This window comes from Lytechinus pictus, chromosome 5 (assembly GCF_037042905.1).
Source record: "Lytechinus pictus isolate F3 Inbred chromosome 5, Lp3.0, whole genome shotgun sequence".
NCBI classification, from domain to species: domain Eukaryota; kingdom Metazoa; phylum Echinodermata; class Echinoidea; order Temnopleuroida; family Toxopneustidae; genus Lytechinus; species Lytechinus pictus.
In genome coordinates, this window is record NC_087249.1 from 24,340,082 (window position 1) to 24,361,652 (window position 21,571).

Genomic DNA, 21,571 nt, shown 5'->3' on the forward strand with positions numbered 1-21,571 from the left:
AGGAGCAGAAGTAGGGTAGGAGTGTGGTATACAACGATATTTGTGATAATAAGAGCTGAATTAGAGGTTGTAGGAGTAGAAGTAGGGTAGGAGTGCGATATACAACGTATATGTGATAATAAGAGCTGAACTAGAGGTTGTAGGAGCAGAAGTAGGGTAGGAATGTGGTATACAACGATATATGTGATAATAAGAGCTGAACTAGATGTTGTAGGAGCAGAAGTAGGGTAGGAGTGTGGTATACAACGATATATGTGATAATAAGAGCTGAACTAGAGGTTGTAGGAGCAGAAGTAGGGTAGGAATGTGGTATACAACGTATATGTGATAATAAGAGCTGAACTAGAGGTTGTAGGAGCAGAAGTAGGGTAGGAGTGGGGTATATAATGATATATGTGATAATAAGAGCTGAACTAGAGGTTGTAGGAGCAGAAGTAGGGTAGGAGTGTGGTATACAACGATATATGTGATAATAAGAGCTGAATTAGAGGTTGTAGGAGCAGAAGTAGGGTAGGAGTGCGATATACAACGTATATGTGATAATAAGAGCTGAACTAGAGGTTGTAGGAGCAGAAGTAGGGTAGGGGTGCGATATACAACGTATATGTGATAATAAGAGCTGAACTAGAGGTTGTAGGAGCAGAAGTAGGGTAGGAGTGTGGTATACAACGATATATGTGATAATAAGAGCTGAATTAGAGGTTGTAGGAGCAGAAGTAGGGTAGGAGTGCGATATACAACGTATATGTGATAATAAGAGCTGAACTAGAGGTTGTAGGAGTAGGGTAGGAGTGTGGTATACAACGATATATGTGATAATAAGAGCTGAACTAGATGTTGTAGGAGCAGAAGTAGGGTAGGAGTGTGGTATACAACGATATATGTGATAATAAGAGCTGAACTAGAGGTTGTAGGAGCAGAAGTAGGGTAGGAATGTGGTATACAACGTATATGTGATAATAAGAGCTGAACTAGAGGTTGTAGGAGCAGAAGTGGGGTAGGAGTGCGATATACAACGTATATGTGATAATAAGAGCTGAACTAGAGGTTGTAGGAGCAGAAGTAGGGTAGGAGTGTGGTATACAACGATATTTGTGATAATAAGAGCTGAATTAGAGGTTGTAGGAGCAGAAGTAGGGTAGGAGTGCGATATACAACGTATATGTGATAATAAGAGCTGAACTAGAGGTTGTAGGAGCAGAAGTAGGGTAGGAATGTGGTATACAACGATATATGTGATAATAAGAGCTGAACTAGATGTTGTAGGAGCAGAAGTAGGGTAGGAGTGTGGTATACAACGATATATGTGATAATAAGAGCTGAACTAGAGGTTGTAGGAGCAGAAGTAGGGTAGGAATGTGGTATACAACGTATATGTGATAATAAGAGCTGAACTAGAGGTTGTAGGAGCAGAAGTAGGGTAGGAGTGGGGTATATAATGATATATGTGATAATAAGAGCTGAACTAGAGGTTGTAGGAGCAGAAGTAGGGTAGGAGTGTGGTATACAACGATATATGTGATAATAAGAGCTGAATTAGAGGTTGTAGGAGCAGAAGTAGGGTAGGAGTGCGATATACAACGTATATGTGATAATAAGAGCTGAACTAGACGTGTAGGAGCAGAAGTAGGGTAGGAGTGTGGTATACAACGATATATGTGATAATAAGAGCTGAATTAGAGGTTGTAGGAGCAGAAGTAGGGTAGGAGTGCGATATACAACGTATATGTGATAATAAGAGCTGAACTAGAGGTTGTAGGAGTAGGGTAGGAGTGTGGTATACAACGATATATGTGATAATAAGAGCTGAACTAGATGTTGTAGGAGCAGAAGTAGGGTAGGAGTGTGGTATACAACGATATATGTGATAATAAGAGCTGAACTAGAGGTTGTAGGAGCAGAAGTAGGGTAGGAATGTGGTATACAACGTATATGTGATAATAAGAGCTGAACTAGAGGTTGTAGGAGCAGAAGTAGGGTATGAGTGTGGTATATAATGATATATGTGATAATAAGAGCTGAACTAGAGGTTGTAGGAGCAGAAGTAGGGTAGGAATGCGATATACAACGTATATGTGATAATAAGAGCTGAACTAGAGGTTGTAGGAGCAGAAGTAGGGTAGGAATGTGGTATACAACGATATATGTGATAATAAGAGCTGAATTAGAGGTTGTAGGAGCAGAAGTAGGGTAGGAATGTGGTATACAACGATATATGTGATAATAAGAGCTGAATTAGAGGTTGTAGGAGCAGAAGTGGGGTAGGAGTGCGATATACAACGTATATGTGATAATAAGAGCTGAACTAGAGGTTGTAGGAGCAGAAGTAGGGTAGGAGTGGGGTATATAATGATATATGTGATAATAAGAGCTGAACTAGAGGTTGTAGGAGCAGAAGTAGGGTAGGAGTGTGGTATACAACGATATATGTGATAATAAGAGCTGAATTAGAGGTTGTAGGAGCAGAAGTAGGGTAGGAGTGCGATATACAACGTATATGTGATAATAAGAGCTGAACTAGACGTGTAGGAGCAGAAGTAGGGTAGGAGTGTGGTATACAACGATATATGTGATAATAAGAGCTGAATTAGAGGTTGTAGGAGCAGAAGTAGGGTAGGAGTGCGATATACAACGTATATGTGATAATAAGAGCTGAACTAGAGGTTGTAGGAGTAGGGTAGGAGTGTGGTATACAACGATATATGTGATAATAAGAGCTGAACTAGATGTTGTAGGAGCAGAAGTAGGGTAGGAGTGTGGTATACAACGATATATGTGATAATAAGAGCTGAACTAGAGGTTGTAGGAGCAGAAGTAGGGTAGGAATGTGGTATACAACGTATATGTGATAATAAGAGCTGAACTAGAGGTTGTAGGAGCAGAAGTAGGGTATGAGTGTGGTATATAATGATATATGTGATAATAAGAGCTGAACTAGAGGTTGTAGGAGCAGAAGTAGGGTAGGAATGCGATATACAACGTATATGTGATAATAAGAGCTGAACTAGAGGTTGTAGGAGCAGAAGTAGGGTAGGAATGTGGTATACAACGATATATGTGATAATAAGAGCTGAATTAGAGGTTGTAGGAGCAGAAGTAGGGTAGGAATGTGGTATACAACGATATATGTGATAATAAGAGCTGAATTAGAGGTTGTAGGAGCAGAAGTGGGGTAGGAGTGCGATATACAACGTATATGTGATAATAAGAGCTGAACTAGAGGTTGTAGGAGCAGAAGTAGGGTAGGAGTGTGGTATACAACGATATTTGTGATAATAAGAGCTGAATTAGAGGTTGTAGGAGCAGAAGTAGGGTAGGAGTGGGGTATATAATGATATATGTGATAATAAGAGCTGAACTAGAGGTTGTAGGAGCAGAAGTAGGGTAGGAGTGTGGTATACAACGATATATGTGATAATAAGAGCTGAATTAGAGGTTGTAGGAGCAGAAGTAGGGTAGGAGTGCGATATACAACGTATATGTGATAATAAGAGCTGAACTAGAGGTTGTAGGAGCAGAAGTAGGGTAGGAGTGTGGTATACAACGATATATGTGATAATAAGAGCTGAACTAGAGGTTGTAGGAGCAGAAGTAGGGTAGGAATGTGGTATACAACGTATATGTGATAATAAGAGCTGAACTAGAGGTTGTAGGAGCAGAAGTAGGGTAGGAGTGTGGTATATAATGTGATAATAAGAGCTGAACTAGAGGTTGTAGGAGCAGAAGTAGGGTAGGAATGCGATATACAACGTATATGTGATAATAAGAGCTGAACTAGAGGTTGTAGGAGCAGAAGTAGGGTAGGAGTGCGATATACAACGATATATGTGATAATAAGAGCTGAACTAGAGGTTGTAGGAGCAGAAGTAGAGTAGGAGTGTGGTATATAACGATATATGTGATAATAAGAGCTGAATTAGAGGTTGTAGGAGCAGAAGTAGGGTAGGAGTGTGGTATACAACGATATATGTGATAATAAGAGCTGAACTAGATGTTGTAGGAGCAGAAGTAGGGTAGGAGTGTGGTATACAACGATATATGTGATAATAAGAGCTGAACTAGAGGTTGTAGGAGCAGAAGTAGGGTAGGAGTGCGATATACAACGATATATGTGATAATAAGAGCTGAACTAGAGGTTGTAGGAGCAGAAGTAGAGTAGGAGTGTGGTATACTTTATTATTATATATGTGATAATAAGAGCTGAAATATAGGTTGTGTTGGCGGAGGGTAGGGGTGTAATATTACTAGTAGTAGCTCCGCCTCGCATTAAAGGGGAATCCAGCCTTGGCCATAAAATGTTGTGTTGGGAAGGAGAAAAATAAATTAAACAGAATGGTGAAATTTGAAAGAAATCGGACAAGCAATAAGAAAGCTATAGCTGCTTTAAAATTGAGATCACTAATAGTATGTAGATTTCAAATTGGCAACTAGGTAAGTAAATTATGACAAGGGGCAAGGACAACTTTCCCATAGGCCATGTACTTTATTATCAGAGATTTGTGGTTTTCTCCTAGGTACCCATTCCCCTGGGGCAGTAATCTAAATATAACCCAGGTAGTATATTGTTTTATGTCCTCATGAAAGAAAAATATAATTTGAAATAAAACTTTTGGGAAAAATGACATTTTAGCCATAATATGTATTGGAGTACATGGAAGAGTAGTCCTTGCCTTACATCACTATGACATCCGATTTGCGGCCAATTTGAAGTCTCCATGGGTATAGTGATTACAAATATTTACAACTTTTAAAAATTCATAACTTTCTTGTTGTTTGTCCAATATTGTTCAAACTTTCACCTATCAACTTGTCTGATTTTTCTTTTTCTTATAAAAACAAGTTTTTATTTGGGTTGGATTCCCCTTTAAGATTAACAAGTTCACAGAACGGATCCACAAGTTTCCTTCGCCGCCGAGATTTGGGACCCGAGATTTTATCGTGAATATTCACAGTCAGACCGCAGGTCCCAAGAAAGTGGCTTCTTTCATCCAAGTGATATTCATGACTTGAGATGTTTTGCATATTTAATGAGCTTGATGCGGACCAAAACACCTCTTTTCATTCGGTCATTGCTGCTCTAATTGTGCATCGAATTTCATGAATTTGGTACCATTGTAAAGTAGGAGAATCATTCTTTCAGGTCATGTGTTTGGATTTATTCAAAGATTTTGTAATATAGGTTAAAATTTTGATCTAAAATATGCTACAAAATAAATATTTTCACCTGACAAAAGCTGCTATTTTCACACATTATTTTTGTTTGAGCCCAAATGATTTTTATATCATGATAAAGCTGAATATATATGCTTTGAAATGATATAGGTTTCAAAATAAGAATTGGTTTAATCGGGTCAAGATCACACTTTTCATTTGCCAAGTACATAAAGCAGCTTGAAAACAAGAATACTGCACTCTGATTGGTCAAAGAGACCGCACACTGGCAAATTCCAACGGTTCCAGTGCCTGGGTTCGTGGGAAGGTCACACTTCCCATGTGGTAATCTCCTCAAATACCCCGCGCCCGTTGTTCTGTGAATCTTATCCAGCCAATCAGAACTCTGGATTTCATGCAAGTACAAAATTTCAGAAATCTCGTCTTGTACCTTGGTGGGAAAAGTGTGATCTTGACCCGATTAAAAGGTGCCGCATATCAAGAGTGGCATTGTGAGAAAGTACAGAAGTTCAGCTTTATGATGATATAGATATCATTGAGGCTCAAAATAAAAAGTTTTGCATAATTTGCAAAAGAAAACAGAGGAAGAAAATTCAGTTTTGAGGCACATTTTCAGGCCAGAAATTTACTTATTTAACAAAACGTTGTATACAAAATAAATGACCAATATGAAAGAGTAACTTTTACTCTACCTGATGGTGCAATAAAATTTCATTTAACTTGAAGTTAAAACAGGTAAATTCTTAGAGAAAGAAAATCTCACGAATCATGAGATTTTGCAAGGAGGAGGATTCAGCCGCGAGATGATTTGGATGAATCTGGCCTTTTTGCTCATTAGCATAGGGACCTGCGGTCTGACTGTTCATGATTGCGTCATATACGAAATAGCCACGCCCACACCTCTAGATCCGCTCATCGTTTGCTTGATTGCGCACGACCGGATAAGTACCTGTCCGGCCGGATGTTTACAATTGCTTGTTTATAACTTTGCTATGTAGCGGACCGGTCCCGGTATAGGTAGCGCGGGACGAATTCACTCTGTGAGAAGTCTTTGTAGACAACCAAGTTGTGCGTTGCATTCTAAAAGTACTCCCTGGGAAGTACTCCAAGGCCAAGAATCTTTTACTGTCAGAAGTAAAGTCACCTCTGTCGATCCTGACCACCTGTACTCCTGAATGAAAGCTGTGATGAGCTCGCCGAAACTCTGGTGTACATTACCGGTCCCCGTGCCTGCTAGCTGCTCCTGAATGGAGGTCAGATAACAATGCCATGTAGCACGTGTGGCGGGTGCAGTGACGTCCCGGAGTGACGTCGTTAAACTTGGAAGTTTCGAAACCGTAGATAACTGAGTTAATATATGGTTTCCCGTATTATATTGTAACCCAAAGTTGAATTCATATTACCATATTCACTGCAGCTTCAATGTGGCCTTATTGAAACGGATCTTTGCGATTTTGGGGCCCGGTATTTATTAGGGGATGATGACTTGACTCGCCACTGGTTTTGACATTGATTGCAATACATCATTACATGTGCACGACCTCAATACAGCAGACGACAATCGTAGCAGCAGTGCACTGTGGATCGGATAATGGATACACAAAGGCAATATGATTCATGGCAAGGTACAGTATTGGTTTTGCATTTTATTATGTTTACCAGAAAATAGATGCAGAGTAGACAGCCAGCGATAATCTGAAACTATGAGTATTTAAAGTCAATTGTGTGTACATACTACTTGTAGTCTACATGTACAGACTCACTTTGCTTCTTGAAGTTTTAAGTAAATATTATTTGACTCCTGTATATTTTGTGTCCATATTTTATTGATATTACAATACTAGAAATGCCAACGATACATTAATCATTAACCAAGTAATACAATCTTTCACAAAGGCTCAGTTCGGTGGAATGATCTCATCTCCCTCAAGAATAAAGTGAATATCTTGGTTCAAAAGACAATAATTAAAAAAAATATGGGGAGATCTTTAGTTTTATCAAATGCAATCTATAAAATATCTATTCTCAAATTTTTAAATTTTATTTGAATATCTTGTATATATCATACATTAATCCTACGTCTGTCTTCATGGATCTGTAGTGTGATTCAGTTTATTGTTTTGTTTAATTGTTACTGTAACTTTTTCATTTCCAACAAGCCATTGAGTTCTATTCTGTGATCCTTCTACCAAAGATATTTGTGTATTTAGATATCTCGAATTGGAAATGTTGATTTGAAAAAATCAAACTAGCATAATGCTGACAATTTCATCAAAAACGGATGTAAAATTGGAAAGTTATAACATTTTAAAGTTTTGCTTATTTTTCACAAAACAGTGATATGCACAACTGAGTGACATGCAAATTAGACAGTTGATGATGTCCCTCACTCACTATTTCTATTTCAATCTATGATGTGTATCAGTACAAATACTGGCATAATCTCATTCATCAATTATATTTCTGCAGTAATTGTAATGAAAAATGTCAATTCCAAGCAAAAGCGGACATTTTCAAAAAATTTATATTGGCTCTATTTCAAATCTGGATCAAAATTTTCAACTAAATATCACATGGAAGTTCATAAATACAAAGGGTGATCATAATTAGCTTCAAAATTTATATTAGAATCCAAACCATACAAAAACTATATACATGGGATGGTATATATTTTATTTTACTTAATTTCAATTTAACAGAAAACTTGTTTGTTTTGTAAAATTTCAGTTGGATAATCTGAAGCTCATTCTTTCAAATATAAGTTGCTGGAAGGGTTTAAAAATGTCAAATTTGTGGTGCCAGACAAAGTGTAATGCGACTGACCGGAGTTTTTGGATCCACAAAAGAAACTTGGAAGTTGCTTCCCAAAAGATCCCAAATTAGAATTTGTTATTTGAGACTTCAATATGAAAGTAATGTTGTTTTTTGTTATGACATGCGACTGACCAATATGTTGGAGTACAGTTAATTTGGCTATGACATTTAATACAGTACTCTCTTTGCAGGAATTTCTATTTGTGTATTGAAGTTGTGTACAACTGTACATTCCACCTCCTTTGTCAATAAGACTTTAATTTTATTATACTGGTTATACTTGAGAGGTACATCCATAATCATCAGTATCAAAGACAAGTTCAATATTCACTTTAACATTAACGCTGAAGGTTATGAGCCTCGAAGCCATTCAAGATCTTTTTTTCTGTATTAGCAATTAGCAAACAGGGAAACAGGTTTGGGGGATACTCAAATCAATTTACCCTTTTCCTGATTAGAGCCATTCTCCTGCCAATTGTTCCAGAAGTCAGGGATTTACAACAATGCACTTTAAAGCTGGCAGTGTGACCAAGGAGGTATTTGTGTGACACACTTGGCGAGTGCAAGCAATGCAAGGATGACAAACATCACACGTTAGGTGGTTTCAAACCGCCTTGATCACAAGAATCCCCATTAAATTATGGGAACTTTTTCAGGCTAAAAAATACCCATAAATTATTATCATATTCACACCGCCCCGAAGCATACCCTTTGGAATAAGTTCCCGAAGTTCTGGGCATGCGCAGTGTGGTCTGATAAGCAAGCAAGGCGCGAGATTCAAAATCACTAGCTCAGCACTGAGCCACCCACGGCGTCTGCGCCCAACTTCACGCTGGGCTTAATGTTCCCGTAATTTGCTTTCACACTGCCAAAATACCTGCGACCTTGGAAAAATCCCCGCAAAAGTTCTCGTAATTTTGACAAGTACCTACTGTATTTTCTTTCGGGGAGATTACGCGTAATTTGCTTTCAGACTGCCCAAATTACCTGGTATTTTCTGATCGGGTTAAATTTCCCAATCACAAAATACTTGGAACTGACAAACTTTGAGGCGATCTGAAACCACCTAATGTCCCTTACTCTATTTTGCTATCAAGTTGATTCCTGAGTTAATAGTGGGATATAAAACGACAGTTTGAGCTCTTTAAAGTTTAAACTATGCATAAGATGCCAATACTGTACTAAAGTGATGTGTGAGTGGGGTGCACGGTTTTAGAAGCCTATTTCTTCATTAATTTTTTCAAATATTTTAAATTTTGTTCCAAGAATGTTAGAAAAAAGGGTAGATTTACTGACTGTTGTCTGCTTATCAGTTATGGTTTTTTTTTTAACCATACTGTATAGAAATACTGCATTTCTGATACAGTGTGAGATTTTTCATATTCATAAAAGGCAAAAGAAAGTGAAAATGTGTAAGAATATACATGTAAAATGGGAGAAGGAAATGAGGAAGGGTTTGATTTTTTTTCTTTGAAAGGTAGTCCTGATGGTCAGGTCATAATATGATGTCCTTCCTGAGTGTAGGCTATTTATGAGTGCTACTGTATATCATCCGTCTGTAGATACCCATCTCTCTTCTCTTGCCCCTCCTTTTACCCGCACTGTTATTGAAAAGAATTTAGATGAATCTTCATGTACTCCCACGATGCTCTTTCTACGAAAGTTTTTATGTTGTACAGTATATTCACAGTTTAAAAGTGGAGGAATGCTTTGAAAAGTAATATTTTTCCTCCCTGTTTAAGGTAAACTTAAAAATTTGCTACATTGTAGTTTCCAAAGCATGTTGAGACATTTTACAATCTTGTCAAGTTAACTACATGTAGTTGAATTGTTCACACTCAATAATCCAGTATGACCTTAAAAAATTGTTGGTCTACTGTACCAGAGGAAATATTTATTAGGGTCTATCATTATAAAGAGCTTCTAAATCTGCATTTATATGGAGATTGATAATCATGTTAATGGTTGTTGAGGCACAAATGTCTTCAGCTTACAATTCGGATGATGTTCCTCTGTAACATTTTCCTTTTAATAAACAAATCTTTATCAAGGGGAAAAAATGAAAATCTGGGTCAGTCTACACATTTAAATACGAAAGTCAGTAGGCTTTACTAGGGTTGTTCAGGTTCTGGCAAACAATTCTTGTTTTGCCAGTTTTATAATGAGCACTTTCAAATCCATGCCTCTAGCACATGTAGATCAAATCATTTTCTGAACAATTAGTTCGATGCATTCATGAGTAGAATGAGTGACAAATGGCTTTACAGTAGGTGGTTTCAAACCGCCTCGATCACAAGAATCCCCGTTAAATTACGAGAACATTTTTAGGCTAAAAAATACCCATTAATTATTCCTGCATTCACACCGCCCCAAAACATACCCTTCGGGATAAATTCCTGAAGTTAGGAGCATGCGCAGTATGGTCTAATAAGCAGGCAAGGCGCCAGATTCAAAACCACTAGCCCAGCAGCCACCCACGGCGCCCGCGCCCAACGACACGCTGGGCTAAAAGTTCCCGTAAATTGCTTTCACATTGCCAAAATACCTGCGACCTTGGAAAATCCCCGCGAAAGTTCTCGTAATTTCGCCAAGTACCTACTATTTAGCGGGTATTTTCTTTCGGGGAAATTACGCGTAGTTTGCTTTCACATTACCAAAATACCTGGTATTTTCTGATCGGGGTAAATTTCCCGATCAGAAAATACCTGGAACTGACGAACTTCGAGGCGGTCTGAAACCACCTAGGGTCTCATTGTTTTTATTGACTCTTCTTCCCATGGCCCCCCCCCAAAAAATAAATCACTGGAATTATTGGATGAAAAATCGGTGTAAATAAATGACAGTGCTTTCAACTCTTTGTTGAGAAAATATCTCTGATTTCATTTTTCCTCCTGAATTTAAATATATTTTTAAACTACAGTAGTAAAACCAAACAAGCATGTTCAATTTTTATTCAAACAGATGTAAAATGATCAAGGTCTTTATGAAAAAGCCATTTTAAGATTTGTTTTAAAAGGGGTAATAAAGGTTTGATCCAATTATGTTATCCCCATTCCATTTATAGTACCTTCTGTATTTTTTAAGTTTATTAATTAATTTTAAAGCTTTTATTTTGTTTTTTTGCACCACTATTTAAAAAGATAAGAATGATTATCACCTTTTGTCTCTTTATAGTTTAAACCAGTCTAATTGTTAGTTTACTTGATGGAATTGAGAAGTTTGATAAATCATACAGTATTTTTTTTTTTTTTGGGGGGGGGGTATGTTACATAAGCCTGTCACTCTAATAATTCATTTAAACTTTTAAACAATTTTTTATTTTTTGAAATTTTCAAGTTTAGAATTTAAATAAGAATAGTTGAATGGCTGGCTCAAACAATGTGTTTCAAATTTTAATCAGCAATTTAACAGTGCATTTGTTTAATTGGATCAATTTTCATGTAATGATTAAGATAGGCTGTGGGGTCATTCTAAAACAAACGTCACAATTATTCACAAAAAACGTGTCTTGACTATCTTATGGCTGCTAGCTTCACACCCCTGAACATTTATTTACAAAAAATATTATCAAGATGACATTAATAGACTTGCTCCACAAAGCATTTGCAACCAGTGACTAGTAAAGCTCTAATTTTATTACAAAAGCCTTTTATTTTTGCCTTTTGTTAGAAACGATACTATATTTTACTATCATTCTCTTTCCTAAGTAGTCTGTATTTCGTACTTACATCATGGACCTACTAGCTTTATACATTAATGTATGGTGAGGGCAGCTTGGTGTAACTGTCTGATTGCTCTTTATTTAATATCCTAGTATTTGATGATCAATTTGTGATTATTTTAACTTTGTCCCAAATCATTTTAACCTCCGTAAAGAATACTGCCTAGAATTTGCACGGTGGTAGTGTGCGATAAAATCTACAAGGCTGTAGTGTATGGTTAACTATTTTATAAGATTTTTTATTTAATTAATTAATTTATTTAATTATGCTAATTTATGCATGAAATAAAACATTTGCTCTAATCAACTATCATACAGCCCCAAAATTGCTAATTAATGGGCAATTCCATAAAATGATCAACCTTTTTGTACGTCCAACCCCCATTTTTCTCAAGTCTTACTTCACTTCATAAACTGACCAAGTCATTGTCAATTAGAGAACATTACAGACTGTCGAAAGAACAAAAAATCAGAGACAAAAAATTTCATGAAGGTCCCACATATAGGGGGTCGGACGTACATATCTTATGGAATTTCCCTAATTTTTTATTCACGGTTTCTTTGTAGGATAACGATCAAATGTACTTTTTTTTAAATTGGTATCGCAATTCATTTTCTTATGTATTTTTTATTTCTTATGTATTTTATTGTTTTTTTACTTTTTGTTTTTTAGTTTTTTTTTTAAATGGAAATTCTGATCATAAACAAGACAAAACTAATTCAGTTTAATCAGTAAAAGTAGAAATAATGATACATTTATGAATTTTGGGCTAAATACAAAATTTGCATTGGATTTGTACATGAATTCACATTTTTGAAAATAGCCCATTACCCATCCTTTTCATGATTTACATAACATGAATAAGTGTCCCGTTTTTAGGTCTAAATCTCATTCTCCCGCTTCGCGCTCGCAACAATTGTTTAGTTATATACCCTATCCTGTTCATGATTACAAAAAGTGGCTAGAATGTCCAGTTCTTAAGTCGGGGTGACGAAATTTTTCAGCTCGCTCTTCGCGCTCGCAGTAATTATTTAGTCATATACGCATCTATTTCAGGATCACAAACATTGCTCAAAATGTTCAATATATATACAGATTTGCATGTGTGTGAGAGTTTGTTTTGTGTGATCGAGTGCCTTTGGAATGTTGATTCATGATTTGTCCCTCCAATCTGAAAAATGGATCGATGCCCCTGAAGAGTAACCATGTATCCCTGAATATCCTGTGCTTGTTTCAGTTCACATGACAAAGATCAAAGGTCATTTATGGTCAATGAACTTTGGCCGTGTTGGGGCTATTTGTTGAATTGGCATCATAACTTAAGGATCTAAACATAGATTCAATAGCTGTTTTCAAAGTCAGCACTGCTGCTTTATCGAATCGTGTAATGCAGGCGAGACAGCCACAGGCGTTCCACTTGTTTATATTTTGATCTTAAAAAATAGTTTATGAAAGTTTTAATTTTAGAACAAGATATACATCCAGTAAACAATTATTGCAAATGTGAAACGTGCGGTTTTTGAGGTTTAGACCCCAAACGGGACATTCTTTTAACGTTTTGTAATCATAAAAAAGGATGGATGTCTTGCTAAGGAAATGATGCGAGCAAGAAGCCCGAGCTGAAAATATGTGTTATTCCAATATGAAAACCAGACATAATAAGCACGCTTTTAAATAAAGAGGATATAATTTGAATAAAAAATAATTTCACACAATAAAATACAAAAGAACAAGTTGGGATTATGTACAACTTTAATTAGCTCTTTTAAAGGTCAACTTGGTCAAGTCCACCTCAGAAAAATGTTGATTTGAATGAATAGAGAAATATCAAGTAGCATAGCATAACATATCGCTTCTGAAAAAAGATATCGAATATTTTTTCTATCTTGCAAACATTTTGGCTTCAGTAAAAATAAAATTTTTGATACCACACTTGAACTAAATTGTGTGCAGTGATATAATTGAGTAACATAAGTGGACAATGTTAACGATTAACTTCTGTAACATTGATATACTGTAGGCCTACAGTGCTTGAGTTAATCCGGTCATTACTTTAAATTGACACAACAGTGACTTGCCTTTTTTTCTGTTGCCACTTTCTCATACATGGTACTTTAACAATATGCATCTTTCAACCCATTCTGTAGTCTTCATTTTTATGATTTTTCCCCATCAATTGGTGCATTTTCTGAAAATGACCCTGTGACACCATTAAAGGAGAATGAAACCCTTGAAACCAGCTGAATCCATATCAAAGAGAAAAATCAAAGAAACATATTGTTGGAAGTTTGAGGAAGATTGAATGAATAATAAGAAAGTTATGAGCATTTGAATGTCGAGATCACTAATGCCATGTAGATCCTCCCATTGGCAATGCGACCAAGATCTGTGATGTCACACACGTACAACTCCCTCATTACTTTAGCACTTATTTCACTTATATTCTTACTTTTATAGAGTCTATCACAAGGTGAGGTGTTCTCTTTATGAGAGGACAAGTACAGAGGTTTCACAACATTATATCATTGATGAATCGTTTGTCATATGATTAGAATGAGCCAAAAGATATGTTTTGGGGTATATTTTCAGTGTCCAAAGGGGAGAGTTGTTCATCTGTGACATCATAGATCTTGGTCGCATTGCCAATAGGAGGATCTCCATAGCATTAGTGATCTCGACATTCAAATACTCATAACTCTTCTATTGTTATTCAAATTTTACTCAAACTTTTGTTGATCTTATTCTTTGATTTTTCTGCTTTCACAAAAGCTAACTTGCTCCAAGAGTTTCATTCTCCTTTAAATAATTTTAAGTTTACACAGATGTTTGCAAAATCGTTTTTTTCCAATGCTCCATTTTAATGCTGATACCTTTAAACTTAAACACCAGATTTTGAAGGAGAAGAAAAAGGTTTCAGTGACGTACTTCTTTTATTCATATTGATTTATTAAAAGATAAACTAGATGTGCCTTCAAAGCAATCTGTAATAGCATGTAATAAAATATGAACTTCTTCTGAATAATCATTTGTTTTATAAATACTTACAACAGCAACATGTAGGACGGTCTACTGTTTGGTAACACTGCATCTTCATTGTTAGATAACTTGGACTACTACATGTAGTACTTGAATCGTGTCATGTTCAGGGGGTTAATTTCCTGAATTGAAATTCATTGGTTGTTTAACTTTTGCTCTGAGTTTTTAAACTTTCTTTTAATAATAGTTCACATCAGATTTTGATGAAAATGTTATAAGTAATTTTACTAACAATGTTTTACCACCTTTATTATTTAGATTAAAGGACAAGTCCACCCCAACCATTAGTTAATTTGAATAAAAAGAGAAAAATCCAACAAGCATGACACTGAAAATTTCATCAAAATCGGATGTAAAATAAGAAAGGGTTATGACATTTTAAAATTTTGCTTTATTTCACAAAACAGTTATATGTACATCCTGGTTGGTATGCAAATGAGGAGACTGATGACGTCATCCACTCACTATTTTTTTGTATTTCATTATATGAAATATTCTAATTTTCTCCTCATTGTCAAGTGAAACAAAGATTAATTCCTCCCTGAACATGTAGAATTAGCATTGTTTAAATAATATGGTTCAGTCAAGTTGGTCCTTATTGTCAAATCTGAAAAAAATGAAATATTGTATAATTCAAACAATAAAAAACAAAAGAAACAGTGAGTGATGGACATCATCGACTGTCTCATTTGCATGTCACTGAGATGTGCATATAACTGTTTTGTGAAAAATAAGCGAAATTTTAAAATGTCATAACTTTCTTATTTTACATCCGATTTTGATGAAATTTTTAGCGTTTTGCTCGTTGGATTTTTCTTTATTTATTCAAATCATCATTTTTCTGAGTTGGACTTGACCTTTAACTATGCTTTATACCTCAGTCACATTTGCTCTGTGGCCGTATATATGTAGCTGTTATCGACTCGCCGTAGAGCAAATGTGGCTGAGGTATTAGGGTATAGACTTGATACAATCTTTAATTGCATCAACTTCTTCAGCATGTATAAATTGCTAGAACTGCACATGGCTATTGAACCCTATTTCTGAGACTACCCGGACTTCCATTAAAAAAAAATGTGTGCTTGACTTGAATCGAGAGGGTCAAAGTTCTCTAGGATTCCCCATTTCTGTAGAAAGATTTGTTTACTTTTTCCCTGGAAAACATACAACTATAGCCTTTATTATTCTTGCACATTTCTACATGAGATTTTGATGACATTGTTTTCAAAGCAATCTTTAATCATTCTAAACAGAGATTTTTCTTCTGTCTGTAAGACTGGTATATTTGTTTTATATTAATGAACAACCCAGCGGAGGAAATACAGGTTGGCGAAGGATGAATTCGCACACATGATGGCCAAAATCGGCTATAATTTTTTTTCAAAATGGAATTCTTTGGGGTGACTACCTTTTCCCCAAGATCTGCCACATTCGATATTTAAAGGAGAATGAAACTCTTGGAGCAAGTTAGCTTTTGTGAAAGCAGAAAAATCAAAGAATAAGATCAACAAAACTTTGAGTAAAATAGGACTAGCAATAAAAGAGTTATGAGCATTTGAATGTCGAGATCACTAATGCTATGGAGATCCTCCTATTGGCAATGCGACCAAGATCTGTGATGTCACACATGTACAACTCTCCCATTTGGACACTGAAAATATACCCCAAAACATCTCTTTTTGCTCATTCTAATCATATGACAAACGATTCATCAATGATATAATGTTGTGAAACCTCTGTACTTGTCATCTCATAAAGAGAACACCTCACCTTGTGATAGACTCTATAAAAGTGAGAATATAAGTGAAATAAGTACTAAAGTAATGAGGGAGTTGTACGTGTGTGATATCACAGATCTTGGTCGCATTGCCGATGGGAGGATCTACATGGCACTAGTGATTTCAATATTCAAATGCTCATAACTTTCTTATTATTCATTCAATCTTCCTCAAACTTTCAACAATATGTTTCTTTGATTTTTCTCTTTGATATGGATTCAGCTGGTTTCAAGGGTTTCATTCTCCTTTAAGAACATGATTTAGAAAATCAAAATGATGCTTTTGCATCATAATAGCTTCTTTAGAAAAAAAACTAACAACAACTTAAAATGAGAGAAGAAGTACTCAGTTAAAATTCAGCAAATGACCTAATGTGGCAAGAAAAATAACCACTAAAAGAAAAAATTGATTTCCTGTCCTTGTTTAACCCATTAATTGAGCTCTATTTCTGAGATGATTCAGTCAAGAGTCTAATATCCGGAATAAAATCTTGCTTAGTGTGTCAAAGTTCTCTGGGATTCCTGATTTCCTTGGAATCATTTGTCAAGAACGTCCTTGTTTCTTTTGCTTACAGAGTTCAATTGTAATTTGTTTAATATTTTTAGAGATCTCGTATCAATCAATGGAGTAATGCAATCCTCGCAGTGGGCTAGGGGTGTAATATGAAACACAATTTTCCAAGTTTTGGGGGCACCTCAAAATCAATGTCTGTTATCAATCTTATGCTGTAACATAGAGTTCAAATTCTTATTGCTGTGCTGTAAAAAGAGAATAAATTCTATAATAAGGCATCAAAATTTACTCTTGTGCTGTTGATGGCTCATTCATGCAATGTAATGCAAGTATTAATTCCCCTATTGGAGGTGTCATGGTCTCCATTAATATCTTTGAGTAGATCTATTAAACAGTATTTAGTCTCATTTTGCAAGTTACCTGTGTAAAAAAAATGTTGCTTGTTTAAATTTTTATGGGGGGGGGGGGATTACCGGTAGGTTCAATTATATGAATTTTAACCAGGGTCCCTGCATTGGGGACATGGGAAACATGCTCCACAATTGAATTGCTATTGATTGATTCCATAGAAAAATAAGTTTGATCACAAGTACATTTGATGACTATTTCGATCGCTTTCCATCAAAATGATAGAAGAACATCCCCAGTGGTAAAAAAAAATAGCATGATGGAAATTACTAATTTAGAAAATATGATTTGATTACATAATTTCTACAGATATGCATGTCATCACTACCTTAACAAGTAATTTCTGTATATAACTGCATATAAAGATTTGTACAATCGAAGCAAGCGCAAATCTCGAGCCGAAATTTTTGATGAACTGTCATGGAAAGGTTTCTTTTTAGTAGTTAGAATTCATTTAGAGATATAGACCTACATAACTCACCTGGATCCGCCTATGGAGGGGTTTGCCATTTTCTTGTTTATTCATTGGAAGAAAAGAATTGCCTATATGATGAGATTCCTGCATAAATATAGGGCATACCTTAACAAAAGTTACAAATTGCAACATGTAGATGGAATCATTTCCCGCACGGAGTGCATGGAGAAATTGCGATATTGTACTGTACTACATGTGTAAAAACTAAATTCTATATTGTGTTTGGTTAATTTGCTGATTTCTGTGTAACATTACATCTTTTTTTTTTCATTTTTGCACTTACTGAATTATGGAGGGAGGGGGGCAAAAGATATGCTTACCACCCCAATATTTTCATTGGTGGGGTGATCGCCCCCTTGCCCCCCCCCCCCCACGGATCGATACCTCTGCTGATACCACACTTATATGTACTTTAAAAATCAATGTGAAAAACACGAGATACAAATTATGAGCGGTAACTATGTACTTTAAAGTGGGGTGAAAACGAGTCCCATTTGGGGGCTAAATTATGGGTTTTTTAAAAAGAAACTCAAGTCTAATAATGGGATAGTACCTGAATATAATTATACAGATTACTATAAATCCTTCATCCATAAAAAATTTTCATTGAATTACTCCAATCCAAATTAAGATATTGCATTTTAATAACATGAAATGGTTTTATTGGGGAGTTGCATAGCCTACAGGAAGAAAATAAAACATGCACTCTCCAAACAACATCAATTCATACAACCAGTTGTCATATTTAAAAAAAAATCCTCATTAGATGGTTGGAAAAGAAGCTCCGAGAAGACATATGCTAAAATAATGAATTCTTTAATGATGTGTGCCTAATCAGCATAATATGAACTTGCTAAAGATGCAAATTTATGCTTTTATATTCTTTTCTTTTTAAATGATAGAAGGATATTAAAATGAAAAGGATTTTTCAGATATTTGTAAAAATTCCACAGGTCTGTATAAATTAAAGCATGTGCACACCCCAGTTGTGCTATTAACTCAATGCCGAAGCAATGATGTAGCCAATGCACTGACAGTGTTTGTTTGGTGAGTGTAATAATGATAGGTAATTTATAGAGCACAGAAACTATCCAACAAAATATATTCTACTGCCCTGTGTAAGAGCCTCTTATTATATACTTGTTAGTAATTAGATGTGTTTTAAGTTTTGATCAATTAAGAATGATTCAATAACACTGATTCATTCTGACTCCCCCAATTATGAGTTTCAATTTCTGTATAATGATAATATACATGTATCTAGCACTTATGATGCGCCAATTTATCAAGTTTCCTATTCAATGGGGCACTATGACCAGGCTGTAGCTCCAGCCGCTAAAGGCACGTGGTGAATAATCCTGTGGGGTCCCCATTAACTTGAGTGCAGCACAATGTGGATAAATTTCTTGCTGAAGTAAAACATGCTGTGTACAATAATGATTTATATGTTAAGGCAACCTGAGCTTGATGCTGTATAACTTTTCGCATATAAGTTGCCCTCTGAAAAATAAAAAAACAGAGAGATCTTTTTAATCCCCCAAATTTGATATTTTGATGACTTTGATATAAGTGGGTACAACATTCTAAGATCACTTTCCTGTATTTCAAAGAGAATATGTTTAATGAAATTATATCATTATTAAAAGTGCCAACTAATGATGTTGCCAATCAGTACCCAAAACTCAAAAATGTTATATGATTTCAGCATGTTGTTTGTAACACCTCCATGGTGTTCTACTGTCAACAACAGCATTGCAGTCACCTTGTCATGTATATAAGGTTCTCATTGTGAAAATAGTAGACTATGTACATCAATACGGTGGATTCACAATACGGTGTGCCATCTATCAGTTAGCAGCGGACAGGCCAAATTTCTAACTTTTGGGTCAACATCATGTGCAGGCTACGCACAGCCAGCTTATAGTGCCGGTGTAAAGATGCTTACAAAATGAAAACTATATGATAAGCAAAGGAAGAATTCAGCGAAAACAGTCTAAATTTCCCTAAGAAACCTGCAGCCACTTTATCTCCCACCTCCTAGAGTAGACCCTGGTAAACCGCATAATTTTATGCAAAATGGCCAAGCCGCGTCAGTCAGCGCACCATTGCATGCATTATGCACTAGTGCACTCAGCAGATGTCAACTTTTTTCCATGAGGCATTAGGTGGTTTCAAACCGCCTCGATCACAAGAATCCCTGTTAAATTACGAGAACTTTTTTAGGCTGAAAAATACCCATTAATTATTCCTGCATTCACACCGCCCTGAAACATACCCTTCGGGATAAGTTCCTGAAGTTACGAGCATGCGCAGTATGGTCTGATAAGCAGCAAGGCGCGAAATTCAAAATCACTAGCCCAGCAGCAACCCATGCACGGCGCCGCACCCAACGACACGCTGGGCTAAAAGTTCCCGTAATTTGCTTTCAGACCGCCAAAATACCCACGACCTTGGAAAAATCCCCGCGAAAGTTCTCGTAATTTCGCCAAGTACCTACTATTTATCGGGTATTTTCTTTCGGGGATATTACGCGTAGTTTGCTTTCACACCGCCAAAATACCTGGTATTTTCTGATCGGGGTAAATTTCCCGATCAGAGAATACCTGGAACTGGCGAACTTCGAGGCGGTCTGAAACCACCTATTGTGAATTTTGGCCTGTCCGCTGCAACCGATGGGTACATGTAGCGCACCATATTGTGAATACACCGAATTGCCATTCATGTTTATTAGACCACCTTAACATTAATTTAAAGTCGTACATACTCCTTTTTTTGACCAGTTCACATTACTGAAATGCATCAAGGATTACATAAATTTGATTGAAAATTATCAATGTTATTCTTTTGATAATTTTATTTCTAAATCAGATATCTACACTTTTTTCTAATATTGAGTACCTCCTCTATACAAAGTTTTTGTGATTTAGTTGTACCCTATACAATGAATAAAATTTCTTTTCCATAAGTACCTCAGTCTGATCTGAATCTGAATTATAATTTCAGACCAGTTACCAGTTTCCATCTTGACATTTATTCCCAACTTATTTCCAATTTCGTGAGGGGTTCATGCAATGAAGATTTGAAGGGTTATCTTTACATTCTCAGTAAACCTCTTCAATCATCATACAGGAAACATCTATATGCTAGTTGCAATTATGGCGTACCTCAGGGTTCGATCTTTGAACCATAATTTTTCAGTTTGAAAAAAACTTTGAATGCAGCTCTGCATGCTTTCAGGTATTGCCAGATCTCTTTATGGAGATGATACACCATTTTTTTCGCTCAATCGTGATCCTCATGATGACATACATCATACATGTATGTAAAAAAATGAAGCTGAAATGGAAAATCAAATGATTCATTTGGGCTTCTTTACCCTAGATTCATATTCATTTGCATCATTGAGATATATTATTTATTTTGCATAGAATCTAAAAGTTTGTTAGATATTGTTCTAGGCAACTTCTGTGAAACATGTTTGTCTACATGTACAAAATGCTTGAACAAGATGGAGCTGCATGTATACAACTTACTTATAGGGTTATTTTGTGTCCCTTGCTAATCATAGGTTTCCTCAATAACCTGTATGAATTACTTCCTATAGATGCCATGTAGTGAAAATATCAGCCAATATCCTGTTTAAGCCTGAGATT